The sequence below is a fragment of the Pongo abelii genome, chromosome 3 (genome assembly GCF_028885655.2).
Source record: "Pongo abelii isolate AG06213 chromosome 3, NHGRI_mPonAbe1-v2.0_pri, whole genome shotgun sequence".
Taxonomy (NCBI): domain Eukaryota; kingdom Metazoa; phylum Chordata; class Mammalia; order Primates; family Hominidae; genus Pongo; species Pongo abelii.
Genome location: NC_071988.2, coordinates 157,129,744 through 157,142,500, shown reverse-complemented (window position 1 = coordinate 157,142,500; position 12,757 = coordinate 157,129,744).

The following is a 12,757-nucleotide window of genomic DNA, read 5'->3' as shown; positions in this document are numbered from 1 at the left end:
ACCTGCAATTTTCGTGATACAGTTTAAATTTCCAGCCAATACTGTTCAAAAATCTTTTATTTTGTGTTAAAAGGAACAACAGAATACGTTTTTATTTTATCCTTCCTGTATTTACAGACAGAGTTCCCAGACTCCGATTTTATTAAATCAAGGATTTCAGAAACTATGGCGAGAAAACAAAATAAATTTACTAAATTCTATTGTGACCATGGAAGGGGTGGTGATGGGGGAGGACATGAAGTATATGCTGGAGAGGTAGGGTCAGCAGGTTTTTTTTTGGTTTAGCTGAATCATTGGCAGTTCACCATTCTATCAGTGTAAAGTTTTATTGAATGATTTATCACCTTCGAGTAAGAAAAGCAGAGTAGCAGGTGGGAAGTCTTAGACATTTTCCTGTCCTGAATCAGTGTTTCTGAGCTACAACCTCCTAGGTTATTCATCAATGAAGTTGGAAAGACATGGCACTCAGTAGTCATTAATCAACAGCCTTTCTGCAGTAACCTGTAAGCAGTAGCATTATAATGCTCACTATCAGATATGTTCCTAATTGTGCAACCTGGGCATTGTCAAAGGAAGTGGAAGATTCCAACAGTAAAACTGGTCTTTAAGGCAGCAAGCATTTCTCAAGAGAATTATGGAGCGCACATAAACAATTATTATCCTCATTTTTTTTTATGTTTATTTTCTTGTGTGTGCTCCCCCTGCTCCTTGGATGATAGCACACTTTCAATTGCCGTAAAACAATAAACAAACACTGATCATTTTTGTGTAGCAAAAATAAGCTGACAATGAAATTAAATTTGATAGTGAAATAAGTGGCTGAGAAAAACAATCATCAAAGTCAGTTATAGTAAAACCCTTTTGTTACCCAAACTTCTACAATGAAATTTTGGATATGCCATAAATAATTTCAATATAAGTAAAAGGATAATATCTCAAATTCATGAAACCTGAACAAAGTCTACTTAGAAGTAACTATGAAACTGTTATACAAAACCATGATTATGAAGAACTTGACAATAATTGTAACAATTAGCAATCATGTCTTATCTAAGGAGCATATGTATATGCTGAAAAAAGCAAAATATATATGAATAACGATGCTTTAACAAATTGTAAATTTGGGAAGGTTTGGTAATGGTGAATTTATTCTGCTCATTTTCTGCATGATTTCACCTTTCCTTCCACCTTTTATTTCTTTGTTTCCTCTCTGAATTTTTTTTCTCTGGTGCTAAGTTAAAGGCTACTCAGAGAGACATGGTAGAGTCCTCAAAATCTTTCCAGGACACTATTATCTGCTCCCACCATCAAGTGCCCATTGTTCAGTGTTGAAACTCAAGATATGCCTTCAGAATCAAATTCAAAAGAAGAAAAAGGCTTTACGCAGCAGGCATACTAGTAAAGTTGTTTAAAAATCTAGTCCTTAAGAGGATAATGGATATAAGGTGACTAAAACAGTTAACCTAGCAATCAGAGGATGGTACTGCTCCTACTTTGAACTCTGTAAAAGGAAAATAACTTTTTTAAAAAAAACCCTGATTTTTAAAGTGGTGTTTTTAGAAGACTAATCGTAGTAACACTCTCCTACTGACCCCAATCTGTAAGAAGGAGATAGATTAGTCCTTTTTACTGTGAAAGAAAATTTTTCCCACAATTTGAAGAAAAAAAGTAGCAAGTAATGTTAAGTAAATGTTATGTAAAAGAGCTTAAAACTCACAGAATGAAGATAAAAGTACATTGTAAAAATTAGGATAAGGGCCGAAGGGGAAATTGATGTTATCTAGCATTAAAATATCTAATCGGGAAAAATTTTACTGATTATTTACATGGATCCAAACCTATAATAACAACTTTTGAATGGTCCAATTTATACAGATAAGATTTCTTGTAACAATAGCAAAATATGCGTGCAGGACTACAAACACAATTATTAAATGAGTAGTAAGTGGTAATTGATTTTTAAATGTATAGGAGGTACTTACAATTCTTTCAAAGAGTTTATTTAATTGGGAGATCCAAATGATTCTAAACAAAAAAATATGAATATATCATTCTTATAGTGATAATTAATATTGGTCACTAACATTTTTTACAACTTAAGGGAATCCTGGGTTATAAGCAACACAGGACATCAAAATCAATAAAACTAATAAAAATAATTTGAAGCTTCTTAAAGATTAGTCTAATATTACTACCTTGAAAGCTGAGTCTGACATTGTAATAGTACTTTTGATGAAATTTTATATCATAGAGAGGTCAAGCCTTTTGGGTTAAAGAAACACTCAAGTTGGTATCAAAACCATCAATAAAATATATGACAAAATTGATAAAATATATTTTTTAGTAATTCTTAAAGTGATATGTTGTTTAAAAAATAAATGGCTCAGATATTAATGATTTTGATCATATTATTAATTTTTAATATGCTGCAAAGAAGATATTTTTGAAGGATATATCTAAAAATCATGCTAATTTTGCAACAATAGAAACTTTTTTTTTTAATGAATGCAGCAGAATTCTTTTGTCTACTTGCTTATTTCATCTTCCTAGCATCATTTCATCATCCATTTTTTGGGGACTCCCTGAATTCCTCTTGAGAAAATCCGTTTGATTCCCAAGAGCCATTTAATCAATTGCTCTTCTCCATGGACAAACAACAAGATTCATTAGAATAAGTATTAAAAATAGATAGGAGTGGCCGGGAGTGGTGGCTCACGCCTGTAATCCCAGCACTTTAGCAGGCCAAGGCAGGCAGATCATGAGATCAGGAGATGGAGACCATCCTGGCTAATACAGTGAAACCCTGTCTGTACTAAAAGTACAAAAAATTAGCTGGGCGTGGTAGTGCGTGCCTGTAATCCCAGCTGCTCGGGAGGCTGAGGCAGGAGAATCACTTGAACCCAGGAGTGTGGAAGGATTTTCAGTCCTTTCAGACCATCTTATCATTCACTGTATTTGATAAGCTCTCCAGATGGTCTCGCCTGTAACTCTGAACTTTTAAACCAAATTGCATTATGTTTCTGGTGGTCGCTATAACAAATTTCTAAAAAGTTGGTGGTTTAAAACAACAGATTAGTCTCTCAAAGTTCTGAAGTCCAGAAGTCAAAAATACAGATATCAGCAGGGCTGCACTTTTTCCAGAGACACCTAAGAAAAATCAAGTTCTACAAAATCTACACACTAAAAATAACAGTGTATGGAACAATAGAGTTAGAGCAGATAAATTAAAGCCTGTGCAATGTTCTAAGCCATGCACTGACAAAAACAATAATCCACACTTGTGAGATCACTTAGACCAGACAAGCATCTCAGATGCACAAATGGAATAGAATGAAAACAATGGAAAGCTTTAGCTAGAGCAAGGCTGGTGGGTGCTGTGACAACGAAGGAGTAGAAGTCTGACCCAGTGGATCTACTTTTAAAGTGTATATGAGAGGTGATGAAATAAAGTGAGGTCTATACAGAACTAGTAGTGCTCTCAGGGTGCAGAAGTTCATTTTTTAATACAGGCAAAAGAACTCCTGCTGCTAATGTAATCTTCCCTGCTGAACATTATAATTCCATTTCAGCCATCCCTGTTTCTATTGCTTAGAAAAATAAAAAGACTGTGTACCAGTGTCACATAAATATTATACTGTCAACATTTCTCTTGTTATCAATTTCATGCATTTTAATTATAGAAACAAGTATTGTGGTAGAACAGACTGTACAGTGATCTCTAAAAAAGCTATTTTTTTTGCTCCCCCTTGCCTAGTTGTTCAGTTTTTCATTTTATTGTAGATATTTCATAATCTCTTTTCATTTTATTGTAGATACTTCATAATCGCTTTGTTTGTTTGTTTTATTTTTCTTCGTGGAACCGAAGAACATTCGCTTATACTAAAAATATGTATGTATATAGACAGATGAGAGGTATGTATACAGATAGATGTGTGTGGGGAGAGAGTGAGAGAGAATGTGACGTGCAGAAGTGTCCAGAAATCTATTACACCAGGTGCTGCTATCTTACATTTGGTTCATAACATATCCTCAATGATCCCACAGATCACTGAGGCATTTTGTACCAAAATTTTCTCCATTGATTTTGTTTGTTCAATGGAACAGTAAATATGATAAATTTTTTAAAGTGGTGGGTTATACACAAACCATGATTAACTTTTTAATCTAAAATCCTCCTCTGTTGAAAAGTGAAAATGCAGAAGAGACTAGAGAACTCATCTGAGGCCTGGAGGAGCAAGATTACAAGGCATAATAATTGTGAGATTTTTGATCATCGTCAGTAGATGGATTTGATAATTGTGATAATAGACACTGAAAGAGAGATTTTGTGCCTCCTAGAAGTCGGGAACTGAGGCAGGGATTTATGGGCTCCTAGGTGGTCAGATAAGCAGAGACCAGCACATGCATTTGGGTATGAGAAGCATGAAAGAAACTGACATATATAAAAATCAATTACTCTTCTCCATGGGCAAATAACAGAATTCATTAAAATAAGTATTAAAAATCGATAGGAGTGGCCAGGCGCAGTGGCTCACACCTGTGATTCCAGCACTTTGGGAAGCTGAGGCAGGTGGATCATGAGGTCAGGAGATCGAGATCATCCTGGTCAACATGGTGAAACCCTATCTCTACTAAAAATACAAAAATTAGCTGGGCGTGACGGCACACACCTGTAATCCCAGTACTTCGGGAGGGCGAGGTGGATGGATCACCTGAGGTCAGGAGTTTGAGACCAGCTTGGCCAACATGGCAAAACCTCATCTCTACTAAAACAAAACAAAACAAAAACAAAAAACAAAAATTAGCTGGGTGTTGTGGCGCACCTCCCAGCTAGTTGAGAGGCTGAGGTAAAAGAATCACTTGAACTCAGGAGGCAGAGGTTGCAGTGAGCCAAGATGGCGCCACTGAACTCCAGCCTGGGCAATAGAGCGAGACTCCACCTCAAAAAAAAAAAAAAAAAAAGGACCTCAACAGATTCAGAACCATATCATAGTTCTAAATATAGAATATTAATACTTTTAAAATAGTAAATTATTTGTATCTCATTTTTCTCATTTGTCTGTCAATAAAGAGACACATTTTTCTGTGGTGGGCAGAATCGGCCCTCCAGAGATATCTGAGTCCCAACCCCAGAAGCTGTGAGCATGTTTACCTTCATTTGGCAAAAGAGACTTGAAAGATGTGGTTAATCAAAGATTCTCAAAGCAGGAAGATTATCCTGTAATGCCAAAATGGGCCCAATATATTAAATGAGTTATTAAAATTGAAGAACACTTCCTGGCTGTGGTCTGATGGAAATGTGACTGCTGAAGAAAAACAAGAGAAAGATTTGATATTGCTGGCTTTGAAAATGGGGAAATGAGGCCAAGAGCCGAGGAATACTGGCAGCCTTTAGAGTCTGGTAAAGAAATAGATTCTCCTTAGCACCTCCAGAAAGGAACCCCAGCCTTGCCAAAATCTTGATTTTAGCTTAATGAGGCCTGTGCCAGACTTATGACATACAACACTATAAACCACTACACTCATATTGTTTCAAGCCACTCAATGTATGGAAGCTTATTATGACTGCTATAAAAAAATGCTATTCTTAATATTGCTTTCAAATATGAATTAGTCCAAAAAATATGAATTCTTTCCCTTTTTTAGCTGAAGTTGTCTTTCCTCCTGCCTTCTACTTCCCTTCACAGTTACCTTTTATGAGATCTAATATATTGATTTTTCTTTAGTAAGATGAAATTCCACTAATATTGATGTAAAAAGTATATACATCTAAAAATACCAATTAATTCATTTATAAGTGAATACTTTAAAATGTGTGAAGTATGAATTTCTATATGGAGATCTTTAAATTTTGGGCTGTGGATTTTTTATAAAGATATAATCCTGAAAACTTAATGTTATCATTCTATTCTTGTTGATAAATGTTGGCAAAATAAATAACTTTGCCAGGTTTGTTATGTTTTGGAAATGGAAAATTTGACTTTTAAGTGGTCTGTGTTCTCTGAAGTAGCTTAAGCTTATGAAAGCTTAAAGCATATATAAGCTTCAAGAGGACAGGGATTTAGTGTGTCTGTATTCCCAGTAGCTGAAAGAGTGTCTGGCATTTATTTGGGTAATTGGTAGTTAATATGAATAGTTAATACATAATAAGTACAATTATAATTACCATCTTCAATTGTAGATCTAATATGCTTATATGTAGGTGCACATCCACAATTTGCTTAAAATGCAGAAATATTTCATTAAATTACCTTTTTTTGTTGTTTGTTTATTTGAGACGGAGTCTCATTCTCTCTCCCAGGCTGGAGTGCAGTGGCACGATCTTGGCTCTCTGCAACCTCTGCCTCCTGGGTTCAAGCAATTCTGCCTCAGCCTCCCGAGTAGGTGGGACTACAGGCACGTGCCACCACATCCAGCAATTGCTTTTTTTTTTTTTTTGTATTTTTAGTAGAGACAGGGTTTCACCGTGTTAGCCAGGATGGTCTCAATCTCCTCACCTCGTGATCCACCCATCTCAGCCTCCCAAAGTGCTGGGATTACAGGTGTGAGCCACCGCTCCCAGTCATTAAGTTATCTTAAACTATATTTATGAATTATTGCAAGATGAGTAGTATTAACAACACTACTTGTTAACATTTACTGAGAGTGAAAATAAAATTAAGGATGTGAAGAGAGGAGCAGAAAATTATTAAAACGTGGTGCTTAATTTTATCCAGAATAAAGTAAAGTGTCTTCTTCATTAAAAATTCCCATGTAACAAGATTACACATACTCAATTATTATTAGAAATTTTCTGTTTACACATGCATTCTGTGTCTTTATTATTATTTATCATTTTCTGTGTACTACCGTGAGAGTAAAACTGTCATCCTCCAGTCAGTTTTCTTTAGTAAATTTAAAATCATCTTTAATTTTAGTTTTCTTTTCTAAAGCTATAACTATTTCAGTGTGTCCCTTCTAAAGAAGGCCTTTGTGAAAAAAAAAATCATGTATTAAAATATACTTAGTTGGTAATTAAGAAAAATTTAAATTCTTGTTGCCCCAAATGTTTTTAACTTTTTAAAAACAATTTCTCTATTAAGCTATCAGAGCTATACTAATATACTCTTTCTATGGTGAATTTAATTTGATTAGTTTGCTTATCAATTAGTAAAACAGTAACACATACAAAGAAAAATACGCTTTCAGGTCCTTGACATATCTATTTCCTTTAGTAATAATCAACCTGTTAAAATTTGATTTCACATAGAAAGGAACCCAGGAGTTGATCTCTCACATTCTTCATTGTCTGTACATTATTGTTTTGCTTCCCTTTTTTAGCAATGGGTAGGTGATGGACTAATATTGAACATGAAGACCAGGCTCTAGCGGACACAGAGAGGAGAGATTAAATTGGGAACTGAAGGGGGCACACACATTTTTGCCAGCACTTCCCAGACCTGGAGGCCACTCTGCTCATTTGTAAGCCTGATGACTTTCCCTTAAAAGAAGACTCCGATTTAAACCAAGTAAAGATTTTCTTATTAGTGGCTAAAGGCAACTGATACACTTCACATCCCACTCAACCACTGCTGCAGAGTTTTTGAAATTCTTTGAGGTTCTGCAAGCCTTCTGCATTATACATTACTACTTGTGCAACAGAAGACAATTTAAAGATCTCTTGGAGCACAGAATTTGAAGTTCAACTGTTCTGAAACACTGCAGGGAGTCTAGAGAAGAGGGGGAAATGGTAAGAGAAATGTATAAGTTTCAGACAGAACTTTAAAAAATAAGCATAATTTATATTTTATAATATTTTATGTCTCTCAGACACATTCTCAACTTACCATACAACTTAGTTAAGTAAAGTTCCAGGTCATAACACTCTTTTATTATTTATATTTGATTATTAATAGTTCACATTGGGTGACAAAAATAACTAATTTAAATACTTTTGTTTCTATTTCAAAGTGCAAATGTGTGTTAAGAACAAAACATTTCACTCAGACCCTCATAAAGACTTTTGTACATAAGTACTATATAGGATCTCTGTATAGGAAGTTAAAGACAGCTTTGCATGGTGTCTTGCGATTATTTAAACTTTGTTCTTCACAAATTAGGTAAGTTTTTAAATCATATTAATGACATGCTTTCTTAGGATTTTGCACATATTGGAAGATTTCTCAAATACCTCATTTTATCAGTTTGTTTACAGAAAAATATATTGTGAACCATGAGAAGAAGGTCCTCTATGGTCTTTAAAACATCATAATTTGATTATGGCATAATGGAATTTTAAATAGAGAGAGAAAAACTGATAATATCTGGGTTTGATACAATTATTTATTCTCCTGTCAAGCATCAATTGCCTCTTCACTAGGTTTAATATTTATCTCTTGTTAACCTATTACAGAGGGAATGGGAGACTCCCAGTTTATCTAATTGCTGAACATTTAGAAGAGGTGAGTTAGATATGAGATTATAAATCTTAGAAGTAGAGATACTCTCATGAAATCATCAGTTCCAGGCTGATTTTATAGATGATTAGAACACGATTATTTGTAGAATTGCTTATACAATAATTTCTTCTCACAGCTACTCTTTACTTTCAAGGCTACTGATATTTTTCAAAGAAAAAATCCACAGAGTTATAGAGCACCCGTCATTTCAGTTATATAAATTTAATAGTTCAATTTTATTCAATTTAAGTATTTCAGTGGGTCTTGCCCTATTTTAGTAAACCCTAATAATTTAATGGAGAAAGAAGGAAAGAAAACAAAACAAAAGTTAAAATAAAAGAACAAAACTAATCAATTACTAATTATTGCACGTTATATTTAACCATTTTCTACCAATACAAAATAATAATATGTAAAGATCCTCAAGTATTTATAGTACAAACAATAGCTATACAAAACATTCTCATTTTACTTTCAGCAGGTAGTAAATAAGCATCTTGATTACTTTTAAATTATTAATATTTCTAAATAAATGCTAGAGAATGTGAACTTTTAGTCAAATATATTAAGATTGCGATATTTTTAACAGCTGATATGTTGTAGAAAATATAAAATAACATAAAAGAGTATGTTAAAATTGACATAAACTCAAGTTACTTCCTTATAAAATCATCTCTTGAAATATTTTTTTCCCTACATTATTTTAAAAATGGGAGGAATGAGGTTACAGAATAAGAATAAACTATCTGGCAGTTTTTTAAAGTAAAATGGAATAATAAAATTCATGATATTTTAGGACTACCAACCAATAGTTATTAATTTTTTCAATTCCTAGATTATACATAAAAATGAGGACAAGTATTTCATAATGCTGTTTCAAAACATTCTTTTTCTCTCTATATCCGTGTATCATATAATGAAAAGAAATAAAAGAACACATAATTTTGGAGACTTGCTTTTTTCTCAAATTATTTGTTGAAGGAAATCTCTTAATATCAAGAGAGTAATTTTGCATTGTCAGCATAAACAATTTTTTAAGGAGTTTGAAAGACAAGTAGAACATGTGCAGGTGTAGAGAAATGGATCCATTAAAGATGAATAAATCACCACAATTTGTAAATTTCAGTGATAGTTTCTCTAGGTAGCCCTCATATTTGCCTGACTCCATCACAGTTCTACCTCCAGAGAACACACTTTTCACCCTCCATTGCTGCCTACTTTTAATTCACTTTAGAGAACTAAGATTAGATACTGAAGCTGGATATTGCAGTTGTCAAACCCAGAGTCCTTTAAAAGTAGAAAATTCATCTGTTCCCACTTAGCAGAACCTGGCCTTAATCTATATGAAAACAGTCACATAAACTAGGTGGAAAACTCCTTCCTCAGTTTGTAAATACCTCTGGTAGCATTCTTGAAACATTTTGTCTAAAGAATGTCCCTCTTAAGAATAAATGTTGTGTCAGTATAGCCTATTACCACATGACATGTGGTAAGGCTTTTGTAAGTATATTGCTCATGATCACAAACTCCTAGATTATGTTTTGAACATTCAAAGAACATTATTGCATTTATTATCAGGGACTATGCCATGGAAGCATTTTATATGTCAGAGTTTTAATTTATATTGCCTCCTACAGCACAAGTTCTAAAGTTGGTAGAATATGAAGGAACCCATAACATCAAGCCAACCATACAGTAAATATCTAGCACTACTTTGCATACATTAGGCACTCACTTTTCCTTTCCCAACATGGTAAACTATAGATAAAATTCCAGATTTGGAGCCCCTGATATTGTATTTGATATTTATCTTTTTCTGTAGATTTTATAAGGTTACTTTATTATCACTGGATATTGAAAGAAATTTCTGTTCACTTAAATGGAGTGATACAGAAACTCAGAAATAATCAACTACATGCCATTCATGAACATTTGTGAAATAGACATCACAAATAAATAAATGTACATCATCCTGTATAAATTGTCTCTATTGTTCAAATTAAAATGTATGTTCATTCTAGATATGTTCATTAGGGTGAAAAAAAAGTAAGATAAAAATATGTCAATTCAATTTCCAAGTGTTTTCAGCAATTGTGCTTTAAAAAAAAAAAAAGATCCAACTGTAGGAAGAATGAGATCAACATAGAAAAGCTAATGATTTAATGGCCAAAAGTGAAAAACCAACATGTGAAAAATGGTAAAAATTTAAAAAGTAGATTTTTTCCTAGGTTACACAATTAAGTAAGGAATTAAAAAAAGAAAATAACATATACCTTTATACTTCTTCACAAGTCATGGATTACCATATAGAAGTTTGACTTTTTGCTAATGTTTTATTTAAATATGTGGATTCTAATATTCTTTTCTCGATAACTGTTCCATGGCAGGATGCTTAGATAGTATAGATTTATGTCTTTCATAGAGCATAAATTGTGCCAGAACCTGATTAAAGTTTACAAATAAAGAAACCAACATTTTTTCATTGCTTTGACAAAAATGTGTTTTTAAAGAGTTACATGCTCTTAATAATTTTATTTAATGATCTAATCCTTTTAAACAATCACATAATTTTTTTTAAATCACCATTTTTCTCTAAGAATCATAAAAAAGTTATGAGAAGGATCATTTCTTCAACTGAGCTGTATATTACATAGATGCGAAATACAGTATTAATAAAAACAAGGTTTTCTTATTGTGTCAATAAAATTTTATTAACTTAATTTATAATAGAGAATGCTTGAGTCTTTGTGATAATTTCCTGTTATCAACACTAATAAAGCATACTCTGGACTAGCTTATCAATAAGTATATTTCCTTTGATAATATACTCAATCTCTTCACAACATGGGGTCCAAGAAAAAATTTTTTTCTGTGTTTCACACTGGACACAACATTGAATATATGTCTGGACATATCATAGGCCTTCCAAGAACATTGTTAAAAATAAGTGAACAAAGGAGTAAGATTCAAAATATACAGTGTACCAACAGAAAAGTTTTGTGAATAAAGGAGTGGATTATTTCTAAGTTGAAAAAGATATATATTATTCTTTCCTAAATCTGTTTATTGTATACTGTTTTACAACATTTTTGCAATTTATTCAACCATGGATGTCTTTTTGAATTATAATGTATTGATAGAAAACCCATAGGAGCTCACATAATATAACACTTCTTTTTAGTAAAGTATTAGTTCTAATGTCATATCACAGATGGATTATAATTTCTACAAAAAATTATCACAGTAGGAATTTATTAGTTAAATCTGTGGACTACAATCTATCCTATATCAATTCTCCACCTGCTCCCTACAGCTCTCAGCCTTGTGAATCTGAATTGTATGAACTACAGCTGGCTGTCTTGCTCTCTGTGATTCTTCCAATTCCTTTGTATTTTTTAAAATATTGATACATAATAATTGCACAAATTGATGGGACACATGGGATTTTGATGCATGCATAGAATGTGGAATGATCTAATTAGGGTATTTAGGATATCCATCACCTGAAACACTTATCATTTTTGGGGGTATTGGGAACATTTCAAATCTTCTAGCTATTTTGAGATATACAATAAATTATTGTTAACGATAGTGAACCTAGGGTGCTGTTAAACACTAGAACTTACTCCTTCTGTCTAACTGTGTTTGTACCCATTAACGAATTTCTCTTAATTCCCCTGCCCCACCTTTTCCCAGATTCTTGTGACTGTCATTTTACTTTCTACTTCCAAAAGATCAGCTATTCTGGCTTTTACATATGAGTAAAAACATGTGATATTTTTCTTTCTGTGTCTGGCTTATTTCACTTGTCATAATGACCTCCAGTTCCACCCATATTGTTTCGAATGATAGAATTTCCTCCTTTTTTTAAGCTGCATTGTATTCCATTGGGTATATTTATACCACATTTACTTTATTTAAATGTTAATGGAGACTTAGTTTGATTCAAATATACTGAGTGTTGTGAACAGCGCTGTAATAAAAAAGGGAAGTGATGATTTCTCTTTAACACACAGATTTCCTTTCCTTTGGATACATATGTAGTAGTGGGATTGCTGGATTATATGGTAGTTGAATTTTTAGTTTTTTGAGAAACCTCCATACTATTTTCCAAAATGGCTATGCTAATTTACATTCCCATCATCAGGGTATGAGAGTTCCCTTTTCTCCACCAATATTCTATTATTTGTTATTTTTTATCTTTTTAACAATAGCGATTCTGAGGTGAGATGATTATCTCATTGCGGTTTTAATTTGCATTTCTCTCATGATTCGTTACGTTGACCAGTTTTCCATATAGCTGTTGGCCATTTGTCTCT